At 45.9% G+C, this 20331-nt stretch overlaps 2 pseudogenes across 2 annotated transcripts in view; both read left to right on the top strand.

Annotated features, from left to right (window-relative positions):
• Positions 1 to 20331, top strand: part of LOC309829130 (MHC class I polypeptide-related sequence B-like) — a 125881-nt pseudogene that overhangs the window by 13228 nt on the left and 92322 nt on the right. The window lies entirely within an intron of this gene.
• LOC309829067 (vacuolar ATPase assembly integral membrane protein VMA21-like) lies at positions 6626 to 8540 on the top strand (annotated as a pseudogene). The gene is made up of 2 exons: positions 6626 to 6743; positions 8222 to 8540. The product of its transcript is annotated as a vacuolar ATPase assembly integral membrane protein VMA21-like (transcript).

The following is a 20331-nucleotide window of genomic DNA, read 5'->3' as shown; positions in this document are numbered from 1 at the left end:
ATTGATCTTCTAATTATTGAGACCTTGAGCCCACATGGACACTAGAGGGCGTCCTGAGATTGCTGAAACTACAAGTGTTGTGTCCAACCACCAAAAAAATGCCTTGTAGATTGGGCTTTCCTGCTTAAATCAAGATTTGGTCAGTAATAATAATAATAATAAAATAAAATTTTTAAATGGGAATTCCCTGGTGGTCCAGTGGTTAAGACTTGGCGCTTTCACTGCTGTGGGCCCAGTTTCGATCCCTGGTCAGGGAACTAAGATCCTGCAAGCCATGCGACGCGGCCAAAAAAACAATAATAAAACAGTCGGTTTCTTGACCAAACAACTTGCATTTGTTAACTAATCATGCCTTTATTTTACCTTTTGATGATTGAAAGATATGTAAAGAAAGTAAATGCAGGGACTTCCCTGGTGGTGCAGTGGTTACAAATCTGCCTGCAACTGCAGGGGAAATGAGTTCGATCCCTGGTCCGGGAAGATCCCACATGCCGCGGAGCAACTAAGGCCGTGGGCCACAACTACTGAGCCTGCTCTCTAGAGGCTGCGAGCCACAACTACTGAGCCCTCACGCCACAACTACTGAAGCCCGCGTGCCTAGAGCCTGTGCTCCACAACAAGAGAAGCCACTGCAGCCAAGTATTAATTCATTAAAAAAAAAAAAAATCTTCCTATGTCCTTTTTTTTTTTTTTTAACCTCACCATGAGGATGTGGGATCTTAGTTCCCTGACCAGGGATCAAATTCCTGCCCCCTATGGTGGGAGCTCAGAGTCTTAACCACTGGACCCCCAGGGAAGTCCCTTTTTTTTTTTAATTCTTATGGTACTTTATTGTATAGATATGCAATGCTTTTCTTTTTTTTGAATGTTTGAATTTTATTTTATTTATTTTTTTATACAGCATGTTCTTATTAGTTATTTTATACATAATAGTGTATCTATGTCCCCTGCACAGCATCGAAGACCCAACGCAGCCAAATAAATAAATTAATCAAAAAATAATGAATTAAAAAATAAAAATTTGCACAGAGATTGCCATATTGTCCTTCATAAAAACATTACCAATTTACAATCCAATCTGCAATATATTTGAGTACCAATTTTGGCACGATTATTTTTTAAACTATGAAAATATGTAGAGATACATATTTGGGAGCCATCTGTGTATAGATGATATTTAAAATCCTGTGACTGGGTGAAACTAGAGCGATTGGGAAAGCGGTAAGAACAGAATAAGCAGTCCAGTTAAAGCTCTTAAACATGTCAAAATTTACAGCAAAAGGAGGCGGCAAAGGAGATTGAGAAGGAGCAGCCGGGGTGGTAAGAAGAAAACTAGAACTGAGTGTCGCAGGGCGCATGGGGGGTGGGTGGGCAGAGCATATATATAGATTAATACAATCACTTCGGAGAACAATCTGGCATCTCGTAGTAAAGAAGTGCAATAATTCCACTCCTACAAACATATCCTAGCGGGACACACAAGGGACCAAGGAGAGATACCCAAAAATGTTCACTGCAGGCAGCCATGTCTGTGATAAAAACAAACTAAAAGTCAATGAAGAGGAAAAAGAGAGAGAAATTGTAGCATATTCGTACCATGGCTACTATCCAGGAATGAAAACAAATGAACTATTTGTATAAACGTGGATTCATCTCATATACAATGTTAAATGAAAAAGTATGCTACAGAATGATACATTTAGCAAGAAACAATTTATACAGTCTTAAAACATACCTAACAAGAGGATTTTAAAAATCCTTAGTAAGAAAAGCATGCACCAAATTCAAGACACACACACACACACACACACACACACACACACACACACACCGCAAGCCATGCCAGGAAAATGTTAATTGAAACACATGCCTATCAAAACCACGCAAAATGAAGACTGTCTGCATATGTTTCTACTGTTTACTATGTATACCACATATAGCAAATGGTATTAAAAAGTTACAAATCGACAAACCTGCACGGTGCCTCCATAAGGCTTTCTTATAATTCTCTATTCTTTTCTTCCAACTAGAACTACTTTGTAAAAGCTTTGTGAAGTAAATCCAGAACTGAGCAAAATAAATAAAAAGAAAGAGTTGTCAAGTATGGGGAAAGCTGCTGAGAGGTAAAGAAAGATGAGGACATAGACATCTCCATTAGGATTAACAGTACTATGTTAGTGACCTTGACCAGAAGAGACTTCCTTGAGAATGTGAGCAGAAGCCAGAATGAAGTGAATAGAACCAAGAAAGAAGGATGAAGGAAGGACCACAGCCACAAATAGGTCTTGGGTGTCAAACTCTTGGCGGGGGTGGGGGGGTAGGGGGGGCAGGTGGACTGGGAGGCAGGGCTGCATTCTGAGCATTCTTTGAATCCAAAGCTTAGGGAAAGCGAATTAACATTTATGAAGCTCTTTCCACAATCTTCAGAGGGATCTTCTGAAATAGCTTTCACAACCTGAAGAATGAATTCTCCAATAGCTCCTGGGTCCCTCAGAGAAATTAAGTACTTTGGCCTACTTTCTGAATACAAAGACAATAATGTGAAGTTCCTGTGGGCTAGAACCTCACAATCTGGGCCATTATTCTCAATAATGTGTGAAAAATCAGTAGATTTTGCTTTCCAGAAGAATTTTTTTTTCTTTTAAAAAGAAACTCCTTTGTTAGAATGTTTGCAATACATGTATCCGACAAAGGATTTGTATCCAGAGTATATAAACAACTGCTATGACTTGATAATAAAAAGACAAACAACAACAACAACAAAACTGAGTAAAAGACTTAAATAGGCACTTTACAAAGGGAAGATACATGAATGGACAACACATATATGAAAAAGTTCTCAGCATCAGTCGGGAAAATACAAAGTCAAAACTTTGAAACCACAGTTAGAAATCACTACACCCATCAGAAAAGCTAACAGTAAAAAGATTAATAACCATAAATGTTGGCAAGGATGTGGAACAACCCGAACTCTTATCCATTGCCTATAGGAATATAAAATAATTACTTTGGAAATTAGTTTTGGATCTTCAAATAAAGTAAAACAACAAGAAATCTATGACCAGCATGTACATTCCTTGGTATTTACTCAAGAGAAATCAAGATAGGGCTTCCCTGGTGGCGCAGTGGTTAAGAATCTGCCTGCCAATGCAGGGGACACGGGTTCAAGCCCTGGTCCAGGAAGATCCCGTATGCCACGGAGCAACTAAGCCCGTGCGCCACAACTACTGAGCCTGTGCTCTAGAGCCCACGTGCCACAGCTACTGAAGCCTGTGCACCTAGAGCCTGTGCTCCGCAACAAGAGAAGCCACCGCACTGAGAAGCCTGTGCACCTCAACAAAGAGTAGCCCCCGCTCGCCGCAACTAGAGAAAGCCTGAGCACAGCAACGAAGACCTAATGCAGCCAAAATTAAATAAATTAAATAAATAAATATATTTTTTAAAAAAAAGAGAGAAATCAAGATATATGTCTATAGAAACCATGTACAAAAATGTTAGTAGTTGCTTTACTTGTAGTAGCCAAAAACTGAGAATACCCTCAAATAGCCAAAAACTGTGGCCCAATCTTCAATGGAATACTGCTCAGCAATTAAAATGAAGAACTACTGATACATACAACAACATGGATAGATCACATAGATATTATGCCAAAGGCAAAAAGCCAGACACAGAGAAGACCATACTCTGTGAGTGCATTTGTATCAAGTTTTAAAACAGGCAAAACTACTCTGTGGTGATAGTCACCAGATCAGTGGATGCTTTTGGTTGGGGAAGGGGGACTAAACGAAAGGGAGTAAAGGGAGTTGGGGAGGAAGGAAGAAGAAATTGCTTTTGCCCTTCATGGACCCTTCTTCTCCTGGGGTCTCTGCCTTTCCACCTTTTCCCTTTTCCCACAGCAGCCCATTCGCTTCACAACTGAGTGCCTATTGAGTGCCAAGAGCTGTCCTTGTCTCTGAGGATAAGAAAATGAGTAAGACAGCTCCTGCTCTCAAAGAGTTTACGGTCTGGGGGGAACGCAGGCACTAGAGAAGATTGTAATAATCTCCTTCTGTGTTACAATTAGGTGTCATCCCCATCCTTGGAGGGAGGACAGGGGTACTTCAGGGAAGGTGACCTGGATGCAGCTGACACATAGGGTATGACAGGTTCCAGAACTCTCTTTACTGGAATTCATATCTGCACACAGGTAAATAATGTCTTTCTGACTGAATTCCTTTCAGTCTTCCTGAAAGATGAGCAAGCTCATTCCAGAACAAGGCAGACGGGTGGGGTGAAGAGACCACTCCCCAAGGACACAGGCCCAAGATCTTTGGGTACCACTGGTCACCACTGCCCACCCACACTTCTCCTAGGTCCAGCCTTCTTCCAAACCTCTCACAGCCCTTGACTACATTCCATGGTGTTCCGCATGGGTACCACGGCCATAGCCAGCCTCAGAACCTGACTATTGAGAAACCAAGCAGCACTGATCCTGGCTGAATTAATAGGGAAGCTGAAGTCTCTTTGAGGCAGAGATAAACTTGGCAGTTCAGCCTCATTAAAATCTTTAATTACAATTCCAAATGGTCTGCAAAGCCATGAAAGGTCACTCAACTGATTAGCCATAACATCTGCAGCTGATGAAGATACAGGGACAGGGGCATTCTTGAGAATGGAAACTGTGGGGACTGGAAACTGCTTCCATTGTTTGTGAACATAATCTGACAATGTAAAGGAAAATACCTGCCACCCCCTGACCCAGCAGTCCAAGGTGGGGAATATCTCCTATGGAGGTAGCAGCTTAAGAACATGTAAGGATGTTTATTGTAGCTTTATTTGTTGTGCTGAACTGGAAACAACTCAAATGTCCATCCAGTGAAAGACTAGGTAAATTGTGACACGTCCATATCATGGACTATTATGCAGTTATTAAAAAGAAGGAGTTTAGGGCTTCCCTGGTGGCGCAGTGGTTGGGAGTCCGCCTGCCGATGCAGGGGACACGGGTTCGTGCCCCGGTCCGGGAAGATCCCACATGCCGCGGAGCGGCTGGGCCCGTGAGCCATGGCCGCTGTGCCTGCACATGCGGAGCCTGTGCTCTGCAACAGGAGAGGCCACAGCTGTGAGAGGCCCGCGTACCTCAAAAAAAAAAAAAAAAAAGAAGGCGTTTAATCTATATGTACAGAGGGATGTCTGTGAGTTGCACACTATTATGAACAGCATTATCCCATCCCTGTAAAAGTAAAAAATAAAACCCTCAAATATGTGGACATCTGCTTGTATGGTCATTAATGAAACATCTGGACGGGTTACACGGCAGACTGTTAATGTGGTTATACCTCTTGGTGGTGGAAACAGAATACATTTGTTAACTTTTCGTTTATAAATTTTTGGAGCGTTTACCTATAACAAGAAGCACATATTACTTTTATACTTTAAATTTTATATTGAACACATACAAAAGTTTCTTTGTGACGGTTGCACAACAATGTGGATGTACTTAATGCCACTGAATGGTACACTTATAAATGGTTAAAATGGTATATTTTATGTTGTGTGTATTTTACCACAATTTGAAACAAAACCAGAAGAACACCGATGCATCTTCAAATGCTCCAGTAACTGAGAATGGAAGCTGGGGCTAGTCAGAGGTTAGGAAATCAGACATGAAAGTAGATATAAAAATTTTTTTTAAATTTTTTGTTTATTTTTTGGCTGCATTGGGTCTTCGTTGCTGCCTGTGGACTTTCTCTAGCTGTGGCGAGCGCGGGCTACTCTTCGTTGCGGTGCCGGGCTTCTCATTGTGGTGGCTTCTCTTGTTGTGGAGCACGGGCCCTAGAGCGCCCGGGCTTCAGTAGCTGTGGTGTGTGGGCTCAGTAGTCGTTGCTCCTGGGCTCTAGAGCACAGGCTCAGTAGTTGTGGTGCATGGGCTTAGTTGCTCCGAGGCAGGTGGGATCTTCCCAGACTAGGGATCGAAACTGTGGCCCCTGCATTGGCAGGCAGATTCTTAACCACTGCAGTACCAGGGAAGTCCCGAAAGTAGATTTTTAAAAGCATAATATTTAACTGGTGAAGAGAAGTCTGAGCATAAAAACAGTCATAATCCCATGGTGACCGAGGAAGAACAATTTCTTTTTTAAAATTTTTTTCCAAAAATAGATTTTATTTATTTATTTATTGGCTGCGTTGTGTCTTCCGTGGCTGTGCGCGGGCTTTCTCTAGTTGCGGGGGGCTTCTAAGTGCGGTGGGTTGCGGAGCACAGGCTCCAGGGACGCAGGCTTCAGTAGTTGTGTCACACGGGCTCAGTAGCTGTGGTGCACGGGCTTAGTTGCTCCGTGGCATGTGGGATCTTCCTGGACCAGGGCTGGAACCCGTGTCCCCTGCATTAGCAGGCGGATGCTTAAGCACTGAGCCACCAGGGAAGCCCCGGAAGAACAATTTAAATTCATTAATCCAGTCAGGATGAACCAAAGCACCTCTGTCCATCAGGGTAGGGCAGAAGCCTGGCTCTGACTAGATTTAATCCAAAGGGATTCAAGGAAAAGGAAAAGTCCAGTCTCTCAAGCAGCTATGGCCCAGTGGGAGCCTCCCTGGGATTCGCCACGGGGAGCCAGGTCAGGCAGTGGGGCTCGCCCTGCCTCGGGGCTAGATGCCGGGCCCTGGCGGGTTCCTGCTTGTGCTGCTGCTGTGCTGCTGCACATACCCCCTCCATGCCCGATCCCCAACCCTGCAGCTACAGGCTTGGCCCCCGGGGAAACCGAGGCCAGGTGCCCCGCCCCCACCGCCCCAATCATGGGGGCGCTGAGTTCTGGGGCCACTCAATTGTGTCCACCCTCTCCCCTTCACCCCAAGCACACCCTCCCCCAAACCGTGGCTTCTGTGAGCCCTTTGTGAGCGCTTCCTGCAGCCCAGCAACAGAGGTCTGGGGAGACAAGGTTGCCAAAGCTGAGAGAAGATAAGGCCATAAGTAACATTACCCCAAATCCTCTCCCACCACACTTCAGTCTGTAACTTAATCCCTACACTTAGTCCTACATCATGGCAGGAACTGAGCAGAGGGGGAAATGAGTTTTATATCGAATTGGTGTTGGCAACCCCCCCACTACTGATGAACTATTTTGTGCTTGGTGCAAGGGTTGAAAAGATAAATAAAATCTCATCTTAAAGGGTATCAGTTTGGTTTAAGAAAAAAGAAAAAAAAAAACAAACGATTGAGTGAGCAGATTAGTGCAATAAAATATTAAAGATGCTATCACAGCAGAATGTGTAGGGTCAGGGACTTCCCAAAGGAGGATGTGAATTCTACATTCAGAGGTTCAGAAAGGCTTGAGAGGAAGTGGCTGAAATTCAATAATGTTGGAAGATAGGCAGGTCTTGGGCAGACAAACCAGAGGGGGAAAAGGGCACTCCAGGCAACTGGGCAGCTAGAGTGGGCTTCTGGGAATCACAGGGAGATCTGAAAATCTGACTGAGGGTAGGAAAGCATCGGCTGAATCAGAGCGTATCGATTTTTAAAGCGCTCCCCTCTGCCCTTGCATTCTGGGTATTCACTAATATTAAACTCTTGACTCTCAGCCGTATTCCTTAGTCTTGTTTTCCTGTGTTACCAATGAGAGAGAGAGACACTTAGAAGTTACACAGCTTCCCTAAATTTACACTGCTGATATGTTGTTGAGTGAGAAACGCCAATCCAGATTTTTCTGATTCCAAATCCTGGTCAGGTTCGTTTCTCACAGGAGCCAGGCGGAGAAATGGACTATTTTTGAAGGCATTGGGGAAGGTCTCATTGAAGGAATCTCACGCAGGGCAGTAAAATGATCAGACTTGTGTTGAAAAAGCAGCTGTGTGGAGGACGGATGATGGGAGCTAGGAGGGTAATGAGAGAAGTCCAGAGGTGAGTGGGTGTTTCCAGGCAACACCTGGAGAATGAGCACAGGGTAGGGCTTGAAGAAGTGACTCAGAAAACCCAATAGTCATGGCTGGGGTACTGGAGCCAGTCTGGGAGGCAGGGGAGAGGAGTCAGCTCCCAAACAGGAAAGTGACAGGAGGAAGTGACATCCAGGGTCACAGGAGGCTGAGAGAGCACATCAGATAAGGGCTGAAAAGTGTTGGTGGATTTTGCAATTAGGAAGTGGATAGTAGGCTGGTCAGTCTGAGCTCACAGGCACTTCCAGTGCAGCCCGCCTGGACTGACCTGTCGCCCAAGCCGACTGAGCACAGCCACTGAGGCCAGCCCGCTTCTGAGCACCTGCTGTGGGCACGGAGCGCCTTGATAAAGCGTCACTGAACACACTGCAGCCACCCGGCTTCAGAAATGAGAGTTCATTAGCATTCACTCTGGAGATGCTCCTGTTCTTCGCAGCTTTAAAGATCACTGTACCTGCTGGGTTATATTTCATGATAAATATTATGTTTTTGAAGGTGCCTTTGGGATGTCCAATAGGGACAGCTATTTTTATGCTGTTATTGTTGCAGTGGTCGCCGCCCATGTGGTGCTGGCCCTCTTTGTTTATGGCGCTTGGAATGAAGGCTCATGACAGTGGTGTGAAGGCAAACAGGATTAATGTGAATATCACCTTTTGATAGCATTAAATTGATTTTTTTAAATGATAAATGACTCTGGGATATTCATGATTTCAGTAAAGTTGCAAGAACATGTTAAAATCAAAAAAAGAAAAAAGAAAAATAAAGAAACTGGCTGGGGAAAAAAAAGAAAATAAAGAAGTTACATAAGAGTAGAATCTAATTTTTTGTTTAAAAATGCAGGTTCATGAAAAGTAACCTTTTAGAGCATTCACCAAGCTGATGACACTAGTTATGTTGGGAGGAAAGGTGTTGGAGGGCCTTTTGCTTTCTTTGTGGTGTTATTCTGAGATAGTTGATATTACTTTATTATCAGAAAAAAGCAATCAAGTAAAATATTTTGTTAATTAGATGTGAGTGGGAATGAACTCTCAGAAAGAGAAAGCAAGAAAACAATCCCGTTTACAATTGCATCAAAAAGAATAAAATAGGGCTTCCCTGGTGGCGCAGTGGTTGAGAGTCCGCCTGCTGATGCAGGGGACACGGGTTCGTGCCCCGGTCCGGGAAGATCCCACATGCCGCGGAGTGGCTGGGCCCGTGAGCCATGGCTGCTGAGCCTGCGCGTCCGGAGCCTGTGCTCCGCAACAGGAGAGGCTGCAGCGATGAGAGGCCCGCGTACCGCAAAAAAAAAAAAAAAAAAAAAAGAATAAAATAATTAGGAATAAACTTAACCAAGGAGGTGAAAGACTTATACTCTGAAAACTCTAAGACATTAATGAACGAAATTGAAGACAATACAAGTAAACGGAAAGATATCCTGTGCTCATAGATTGGAAGAATTAATATTGTTAAAATGTCCAAGTGACCCGAAGCAATCTACAGATTTAATGCAATCTCTATGAAAATATCCATGATATTTTTCACAGAACTGGAACAAATAATCCTAAAATTTGTATGGAACCGCAAAAGACCCCAAATAGCCAAAACAATATTGAGAAAAAAGAACAAAGCCAGAGGTACCATGGGCCCTAACTTCAGACTATACTACAAAGCTACAGTAATCAAAACAGTGTGGTACTGGCACAGAAACAGACATATAGATCAATGGAACAGAACGGAGAGTCCTGAAATAAACCCATGCACATAGGGTTAATTAATCTATGACAAAGGAGGCAAAAATATACAGTGGGGAAAAGACAGTCTCTCCAGTTAGTGACGTTGGGACAACTGGACAGCTACATGTAAAGGAATGAAATTAGAACATTTTCTCACACCTTATAAAAAAAATAAACTTAAAATGGATTAAAGACCTAAATGTAAGACTGGAAATGATAAATATTCTAGGAGAAAATATAAGCAGTACACACTTTGACATAAGTCTTAGCAATATTCTTTCGGATCTGTCTCCTTAGGCAAGGGAAACAAAAGCAGAACTAAACAAATGAGAAGTAATCAAACTTAAAAGCTTTTGCACGGCGAAGAAAATTATCAACAAAACAAAAAGACAACATCCTGGATGGGAGAAGATATTTGCAAATGATATGTCTCCTAAGGGGTTGATATCCAAAAGATATAAACAGCTCATGTAACTCAATATCCAAAAAATCAAACATTCTGATTTTTAAAATGGACAGAAGACACGAATAGTCATTTTTCCAAAGAAGACATACAGATGTCTAATAGGCACATGAGAACATGCTCAATGTCATTAATCATCAGGGAAATGCAAACAAAACCACAATGAGATATCACCTCACACTGTCAGAATGGCTATCATCAATAAGACAACAAACAATAAATTTTATTGGTGCGGATGTGGAGAAAAGGCAACCCTCGTGCACCGTTGGTAGGAATGTAAATTGGTACAGATACTGTGGAAAACAGTGTAGAGGTTCCTAAAGAAACTAAAAATAGAACAACTATATGATCCAGCAATTCCACTCCTGGGTATATATCTGAAGAAAACAAAAACACTAATTTGAAAAGATATATGTTTCCCAATGTTCATAGCAGCATTATTTATAATAACCAAGATATGGAAGTAATCTAGGTATCCATCAACAGATGAACAGATAAAGAAGATGTGATGTATATATACAATGGAATATTATTCAGCCATAAAAAGAATGAAAGTTTGCCATTTTCAACAACATGGATGGACCTGGAGGGTACTATGCTTAATGAAATAAACCAGACAGGGCTTCCCTGGTGGCGCAGTGGTTGAGAGTCTGCCTGCCGATGCAGGGGACACGGGTTCGTGCCCTGGTCTGGGAAGATCCCACATGCCGTGGAGTGGCTGGGCCCGTGAGCCATGGCCGTTGAGCCTGCGCGTCCGGAGCCTGTGCTCTGCAACGGGAGAGGCCACAACAGTGAGAGGCCCGCAAACCACTAAATAAATAAATAAATAAATAAATAAATAAATAAATAAATAAATAAACCAGACAAAGAAAGACAAATACTGTATGTTTTTACTTATATGTGGAATCTGAAAAATAAAACAAACAAATGACTATAACAACAGAAAACAGAAAGAGACTCATAGATACAGAGAACAAACTAGTGGTTACCAGTGGGGAGAGGAGTAGAGGGAGGGGCAAGATAGGGGCACGGGATTAAGAGGTACAAACGACTAGGTATAAAATAAATAATATAGGGACTTCCCTGGTGGTCCAGTGGTTAAGACTCCGTGCTCCCTATGCAGGGGGCAGAAGTTCGATCCCTGGTGGGGGAACTAAGATCCCAGGTACCATGCGGCAAGGGCTAAAAAAAAGGAGGATATAAGGATGTACTGTACAACACAGGGAATATAGCCAATATTTTATAACAACTTTAAATGGAATATATTCTATAAAATATTGAATCACTATGTTTTACACCTGAAACTAATATAATATTATAAGTCAACTATACTTCAATTAAAAAATTTAGAGGAAAACAGTGAGGGACTAAGGAGTAGAGAAGGACAATTTATTCTCGGAGCCTATTTTGGGAAGAGAAGAAGTGAGCCTAAAGGGAGAAATTTCTGGAAAAGGAGCCAGTGATAACAGGAGTTATGTCTAACTAACAATGTATTTTAAAATATCTACAGTTTTCTTTTCTTTTCTTTTCTTTTTTTTAGGGGGAGAGGTATTACCTTTAGTCCTCTAAGATAGGCACTATTTCCTCATTTTATACATGAGAAAAGTAAAGCTCAGAGACTTAAAACCAAGGCATTATATCTCATAAGAATCATCAATGAGGTGCTTGTTAAAAATAGATTATTGGGTCCCACTCAAACCTCCTGAGTCAGGCTCTAGAGAGGAAAGGCCTAGGAAACAAACAGCCCAGGTGATTCTTAGGCTCTGGCAAGCCTGAGGAGCACTGTCCTCAAACCTCCTATCTCTCTATTCCCCTGCTAGTTAGAAGGGAATAACCAGGGGGTCAAAGGGAGGCCAAGGAAGAAGCTTTGAAGAAGAAAAGGGATGGCCCCGTTAGGGCAGCACAGCCCATAGATGAGTGTGCAGGGTGTGTGTGTGCATTGTGGATTAGCCCACCATCCTCTGAGTAAGAGTCAGAGGTCATCTCTGAAATAAAGGGGTGCAGTAGAGTGCAGACGGTTTGAGGCCAGGGTAAGACTTTAATGCCACTGGTGTATGGAGCAGAAGGGGTCGCGAGTCTTCCCTTGAGAGTGAACAGTCTCAGGAAGACACTGGGATGTGGAACAGCAGCAGGAGGAGAGATGCTCAAACATTCCTGGTCCAAGAGTGAAGGCAGGGTGTGGTGGGAGATGAGGGTGAAGTAAGCCTTTGAGGGGCCTTTTTTAGTTTGCTAAGGAGCTTGGAAGTCATCCTGAGAATGAAAGGGAATCCTTGAAGGAGCAGCAGAGAGCTATGCAGTCAGACACATATTTCCAGATTGATTACCCTGATTATATCAAGGAAGACGGATTTTAAATGGTTAAGACGGGAGGGAAGGAGGCCAATTGGAAAGACTCTGGCTATAAACCAAACAAGCAATGCTATGGGTTGGCTTGATGAGGATAGAGAGGAATGTCCAGATTTGAGGAATGGGAAGTTAAAAATGGGCAGAGCTTGGTAATGGTTTGAAACTGGAAGGTGTTGAGGTAGGCAGCAGTCCAGTATAAGCGCCATGTAAAGCACACCTGCCTATTGTTTGGGAATAGCCAGTTCTGCTATAGAAGACAAGAAGACAAATGGGACAGATGGAATTTATAAAGGTAAGCACATTGGAAATCTGCGAGACACGTTAGACGTCCATAAGTATGTATCAATAGAACACGTATTTGTGTGAACTGAGGTAGAAAGAGAGGGAGGGGGACTTCCCTGGAGGCCTAGTGGTGAAGACTGTGCTTCCAGTGCAGGGGCCGTGGGTTCAGTCGCTGGGGAACTAAGATCCCACATGCCATGGGGCCAAAAAAAGAAAGAAAAAGAGGGCTTCCCTGGTGGTGCGGTGGCTAAGAATCCGCCTGCCAATGCAGGGGACACAGGTTCAAGTCCTGGTCCAGGAAGATCCCACATGCCACAGAGCAACTAAGCCCATGCACCACACTAGTGAGCCTGCATGAGGGAGGGAGGGAGGGAGGGAGGGACCAAAGTAGGCACTAAATACTCATGAGCCCTAAAACATATGAGGCATCTGAGGCTATCAGTATGCATAACCCAGAATTCAGGCTGCAAGAGCCTTCCACCCAATATGAACCTGATCTTAAATGTGTTAACCTCCCCTCATCACTTTCCCTTGCTCCTCATGGTGTGTTTTACCTTTATTTAATAAACCATGTGGTTCAAGCATCTTAGTTTGGTCTGTGAGCCTTTTTGTTCCACGACCGCTGGATAGCTTCATGGTACTGTACCAGGAGGCCACTGTGACATAAGTTAATTTCCCACACTACAACCCAGTTCTGACTTAAGCAAGCAGATAGGTCGGATGGTGATGCCACCTACCAGGAATGTAGGATGAGGGCCAGATTATTCCCTGGTGGGGGCTAAGAGGATATCCTTAGTTTAGATATGTTGAATTTAAGGTGATGTAGGACATTCTGTCAAGGCGGCCAATAGGTGGTTGGGTACACTGATGTGAAGTGCAAGGATTTGGACAGTGGAGTCATTACTATCTAAAACTATGAGCCTGGATGAGATCCTGCAGGGCAGCAAGAGTTTCCCTTCCCATTGTTCACTCCCCATGCCCCTTACTCACTCTTTTGCTGTCCTAATGATAGTCCTACCTCCTCACCTTCTTACAGGTGGAATCATCTCCCCAAAAAAGTGCCCACTAGAGATAACCCATTCCCACCATTTCTTTTCCCCTCAGCAACCTATTCTCTGCACTACAGCTTCATCACTGCTTCCCAGCCTAGCCCTGAGCAAGCCCATTATGAATTCTCAAGCTCTCGGATGACCAGTCTTTCTAATGGTACTGCAAGGAGGGCAGGTGGGCAGAGTTCCAGGCATCCTGGTCTGAAGCCAGGGACCTAGGGGTTTGGGAAAAGCTGATTCTCAAAATGAAGGCCAAAGCCCAGTACCTTGTTATCAACTAAGAAGCATTGTGGAGCAGAAGAATCAGAGCCAAGGTGATGGGGAGTGAAGGGAAGAGCTCAAAGCAGTCCTAAAGATATGGAGTTGTTCATTCATTATTGTTAAACTAATATTTATTAAACTCGAAGCCAGGCACCCTGCTGAGCACTCTGGATACAGCACCCTTCACTGATGCTGCCTCCTCCTGGGGGATTTCATCCCTGACTCCAGACCCTAGTGTGTACCTGATGGTGCCCAAAAGATTGGATATTGAGTATTGGGTATTGGAAAGGGTAGGACTTAAGTATAAGACTCCTACCTTTCTCCAGTCAGGGAACAGGGCTAGAGAGTTCTCCGTTGTCTCAAGAACCCCAGGACTTCCCTTCAGGTGAAAAAAAAAAAAATTGTATCCAAGTTTTTCAAATCCAAGGTCTGGGAAATAAATGGCCTTTCTGACATAGCCACCTCCCCATCTCCACCAGTATTTATAGGAACCCTGGAAACCAGGTCAGGGTCCCAAGAGAAGTATATTTCTAACCTACATTTTTTTTTTTTTTCATCTAGCAATATCTGAGGGTCTAGTAAATGCTGTTCATGGTGCTTTACCAATAATAAACATTACAATAGCAGCTACTGGGACTTCCCTGGTGGTCCAATGGCTAAGCTTCGGAGCTCCCAATGCAGGGGGCCCAGGTTCGATCCCTCATCAGGGAGCTAGATCCCACATGCCACAAGTAAAAGAGCCTGCATGCCACAACTAAAAAAGATCTGCATGCCACAATGAAGATAGAATATCCTGAGTGCCACAACTAAGACCCAGCGTGGCCAAATAAGTAAATAAATATTAAAAAAATAAATAGCAGCTACTAGTTCTTGAATTTCTTGAATTCTTATTGGCAGGTATGACATTAACACTGGCATGCATTATATCATTTGATCACTATTGTTATCTCCAACTCCCAGATGAGGAAATTGAGGCTTAGAGAGGTCCAGTTACATTTGCTATGGACAATATATCTAATAGTGGCATTTAGATCTGGGATTTAAACATGTTGCTGTGTAAGGCATACGGTTAATATGGTTAATAATATGGTAGTAACATTTTTTTTGCATAGTTTTTTTTTTTTTTTTTGTGGTACGCGGACCTCTCACTGTTGTGGCCTCTCCCGTTGCAGAGCACAGGCTCCGCACGCGCAGGCCCAGCGACCATGGCTCACGGGCCCAGCCGCTCCGCGGCATGTGGGATCTTCCCGGACCGGGTCACGAACCTGTGTCCCCTGCATCGGCAGGCGGACTCTCAACCACTGTGCCACCAGGGAAGCCCCGGTAGTAACATTTTTTAAAAAATATTTATTTATTTATTTAGGCTGCGCTGGATCTTAGTTACGGCATGGGGGATCTTCGTTGCGGCATGCGGGCTCATTCATAGCTGTGGCACGTGGACTTCTTAGCTGTGGCATGTGAACTCTTAGTTGTGTCATGCATGCGAGATCTAGTTCCCCGACCAGGGATTGAACCTGGGCCCCCTGCACTGGGAGCGCAGAGTCTTACCCATTGGACCAGCAGGGAAATCCCCAGTAGTAACACTTTTGGAGACAGGTGGATACTACTTTCCGTGATGATCATTTCATAATGTACGCAAATGTCAAATCACCATGTAGTACACTTGAAACTAATATAATACTGTATGTGAACTATACTTCAATTAAAAAAGCTTGGTGAGTCTTCCCTGGTGGTCCAGCGGTTAAGACTCTGCGCTTCCACTGCGCGGGTTCTATCCCTGGTCAGGGAAGTCCTGCATGGGCAAGGTGCGGCCAGAAACAAACAAACAAAACCCCATGATGCTGGGCACAGGGCATGGGTCCCTGCATTCAGGAGGGCTCAGTGTGCTCAGTACCATGACTGTGGCATGAGCAGGGCATGATGGGAGCAAAGAAGGGAGCCACTTGCCGCAGGGCATGAAGGGTGGGGTGCAGCATGACTTTGGTGGGGATGTGCATGACCGGGAAGATATGTCTTGGAGAATGAGTGAAGGTTTATCAGCCGAGGAAGGGAATTCCAGGCATTTTGGGAAGTGGTGGGAGTGGAGGTAGAGAAAACTAATGTTTTCTTCTCCTTTGGAGTTCTGGGACTTCGGCATTTCAGAGTCACACGACTTGCTTGGGAATCAGAGCACCTGGGGACACTGGCAATACAACTCTGATGGCCAGGACTCCCTTCTCAGTACACTTGAGTCTTTCAATTCCAGCAAAAGCAAGCTAGGAAAAAACAGAACTACAGATGGAGAGAAGTGAAAAGAGTAATCCTTCTTGACCAAGAGCTGCCTCCACCATTTCAGGAAATACCTGGAAGCTGGGGTGGGGCCCCAGCCTGCAGCCTATGATAGGAATGATAGGTGGGGACTGAGCAGTGTGGAAGGTGAAGGGGCTGAGGGCATGGCGGGGAGGGATGAGGGAGCAGACCTCTATTGCATTAAATGTGTCCTTCGTGAGCACAGTTTTTTGTTTGTTTGTTTGGCCACACCACGTGGCATGTAAGATCTTCCCAGACCAGGGATCGAACCCGTGCCCCCTGCATTTGAAGTGCGGAGTCTTAACCGCTGTACCAGCGGGGAAGTCCATGCATTATCTTTGTCCTACATGAGCACAGTTCTGTTGCTAACCAGCCTAGCCACTGGCCTTGCCTTCTCTCACACATATTTGGTCAATCCATTCTCCACTTGGTGTTCAAGTTCTAGCCCAGGGCTTAGCACCCCAGGGTACTCAGGGCGGGGCGGGACCGACAGTCACCATGGAATGTGGTGTGAATGGTGCCTGGGTGGCTGCCCAGGCCCTGTTATGGAGGATGCATGGCAGTGTGGCAAGACCAGAGGTGGCAAGTCCCCCCTGGTCTAGGAGTCTCTAGGTCTCCTTTGCCACCACTCCTCCCTGTCCCACTGGCCCTCTCAGTGCGTGTGCCTCTCTACAAAGCCCCCTAGAAGAGAGCCCATCCCAACATGCAGGGCCCGTGGCTTCTGTCCTCTGGTGTCCAGCTGTCCCTGAAGCCTGGGTCTTTGGGACCTCAAGCCATCTGATCCCAATGGGATGGGACTGCTTAGAGCCAGCAGTCCACTGAGATGCCCTTTGACACAGCAGAGGTTTCCTGTCTGGTGGCATCCCAGTCCAATGCTGGGTCTCTGCAGGACCTCAGATGAGCAGACAGGGTAGCCCAGGGAAAGGGTGGGGGAGCCAGGCTCGTCTGTCAGTGCCTCACATGCCCACACCTTTCAGAGCCTCCTGGTTCTAAGCAACACACACCCACCCCTGTCTGGATCTTCTTTGGGCTCCTGGCCTCTGGAGTGGTCACTGTGGGAGCTGTAGGCACCTTCCTCTGGAAGAAGTGGCAGAAGGGCAGGGCAGTAGGTATGCTCAGAATTTTAGAACTGTGTTTCTTTTTCTTTTTTTAGTTGCGGCATGCATGTGGGATCTAGTTCCCCGACCAGGGCTTGAACCCAGGCCCCCTGCATTGGGAGCGCAGAGTCTTACCCATTGGACAACCAGGGAAGTCCCGACAGGTTTTGCTTTCTTTTTTTTTTAGAATTTTAGAGCTGGAAGCGACCTTAAGGATCATCTGGTTTCCCTCTCTCTGGGAGGCTGAGGTCCAAGAGCAGTGATTTAGAGAAAAGCAACTGAGGAGGGAATATGAAAAATATGAAAAGAAGGAGTAGGTTAGGATTTCCGTTTCCTCTCTAGCCTTTGTACACACACACACACACACACAAACACACACACACACACACACAAAGTTTTACTTCCTGAAGTATGTTCTTATAAGTTCCCAAACACCAAAACCAAATCAAAACTGGCCTCCCAAACTCATCAAACAAATCTTGATCAAACTCGAGGGGAAACTCTGCTAGATTTCCCAGGAAGGCTGCTGGGAGATGGGGGTGCGGGGCGGGAAAGCCTGTGCCAGCATCTCACTGAGTCCCTCCTCTCCCACCCCTCCAACCCCAATTTCTCTTCACAGGCGTGCAGAGAGAGATTGCTAGTCCCATGACAACTAAATGGCGAGGATAGAGAGGAGGGTGTATGGGAGAGGGGCAGCACTTTTATGTCTGAGCTGGAAGGAAATTTAGGGCTCATTTGGTCCAATTCCTCTTTATTAGATGAGGAAACCAAGGCACAGAAAGCGAGGCGCTGTCCGCTGGGGTGTCAGATCCAGGGCCCAGGACCCTGGTCTGCAGACCCTTGGTTTATTCCTGACCTCTTCTCCTGGCTTCCCCTCCCTCTTGCTTTCACCTCTCTATCCCCCTACAGACTACAAGCAGAGAGCTGACTCCTAGATTTGAGGTAACAGTACCTGGATTTGGGAAAAGAAGATTTCAGTTTGCAGATCTCGCAGGAGAGATCATAGGGTCAGTTGTTGAGAAGAAGGGGTGTGGTTTACGGTGAGCAGTGGAAAATGTGTAAATTGAGATTAAGGGAGATATTCTCCCAAAGTGGGCAAAGCCTGAATCCTTCTCTCCTCAGCCTTCCATTCTTTCCTTTTCTTCTGCCTTCAGATTGACAGTAGCCAGAAGCCAAAATAAGGGGTTTGCTACCCTGGTGTAGAGCAAGTCTCCGTTGGTCCCCATGAGCCATTTCAGCTGGTTTTCCCAACAGAACAGTGAGGGGATGGCTGGGCCGACAGCAGCAAGGCCACCATCGCACCTCCTAGCAACCATGCCAGGCCAGCCACACCTGGCAGGGAGTGGTGGCCCTCTCCTGCCTTCCCTGGGTCATGCTCTACAACCAGATACTTGCGTTTGTCTGTATGTAGGACCTTGACATTGCACTATAATAAAGGTGTATGCGGAGAGTTTGTGAGGCCAGTCCTAAATTGGTTTCGGGGACTTGAAGCTGTTTAGTGACTCCCTAAGACCCAGGAGAGTGGAGGAGCCAGGTCTGATGACCTAACCCCGCTTCCAGTCTCCTCTGGGCCTGCACAGAGCTGGCCCGGGCAGGGGCTGGCTAGGACTGCAGACAAACTTAACTTTCCATTAAGGTTCTGGGTCAGGCTCCAGGCAACACCTGACTGATCTGGCTCAGATCTCTGGCTACAAGCCAGCCAGGCAGCCGGGCACCCTCCCCTCCTCTGTCTCTCCCTCTGGAATGGGACTCTTGCCCAGGCCAGAAACATACCACCTAGAGCAACTATTGATTGAAATCTAAAAAACAGAGGTTGTTGTTGAGTGGGGGGAAAAGGGGAAGGTGTTTTAGGGGCCGCTGGGAAGACAGGGGTACAGGGGCTCTCTGGACCACATGGGGGAAGGGGTTTCTGGGAGCCTAGAGGGCGGCGAGCCAAGAAGCACTGCTGTAGGAGATTTCCCAGGTCCGCCCATCCCCCTCCTCCGGGAGGCCGTCTTCTTGGCAGACAGCAGATAGATGCATGACAAAGGGGCTGTGATGGCTCTGTCCTGGGGGTTGGGGAGATGGCTGGGGAGGGGCCCCTCCTGGTCCAAAGCACACCTCTCCACCCCCACCGGGCCCCTTAATCTATCTGCCTTTTGGGCAGTTAGTGGTTTAGCGGTGAATACAGCTCCAGTTTCGCTGCCCTGTAGATCTTCCAACAGACCTATGGGAAGTATTGAAATGCATGCATACAATTAGTTGCCCAAAAAGTACTTAGAGATGGGCTGGAGCAGGGGCTGTGTGATATAGATTCAGAGGAGAAAAAAAACCAAAACCAAAAAACAGGCTCAAAGGACTCCCAGATACCACCAAGTTGAAGACGGCTGGCCACAGTCAAGAGGACCCCCAGCAGGACCCCCAAGCCCCTCAGAAGGCAGACGCTGAGCAAACAACCTGAGACGGGGCTGAGATGAAGAGACGTCTAAGTCGGCAGAGGTCCACGTCCCAGGCTCAGGATTCTGGCCTTCCAAGCTGTAGGGAGCTCTGGCCTACAGCCTTTCCGGAGGCCCCCCAGTTCACCTCGGGGCCTTCATTTAGGGCAAGTTTGGGGAGCAGACAGACAAACCTCATCCCAAGCAGACAGGCAGTCTGAAAGCTATTCTCTTGCAAACAGAATCAAGCACTATGCCTGCAGTGTGAGCCTTCAGGACAGGCCCAGAAAAACAGACCCTGTGGGAGAGCTCAGGGAAGGCTTCCTGCGCACCCCCCAAAGCCGCTCTCCACCCCCTCCTCATCTTTTCACCAGCCCCCCTACACAAAGGCCTGGGGGGCTGGGGGAGGGGTAGATGATGAGGCTGGACGCCTGAGTCCTCTAGAGGGGGACAGGAGACCTAGGTCCCAGTGGGGGTCCCTGTCTGAGGCTCGGTCTTTGAGGGGATGGGGGGTTA

This window comes from Grampus griseus, assembly GCF_964374135.1.
Source record: "Grampus griseus genome assembly, chromosome: 10".
NCBI lineage: Eukaryota > Metazoa > Chordata > Mammalia > Artiodactyla > Delphinidae > Grampus > Grampus griseus.
The sequence above is the reverse complement of the archived record's forward strand: the minus strand, read 5'-3'. Positions and strand labels throughout refer to the sequence as shown.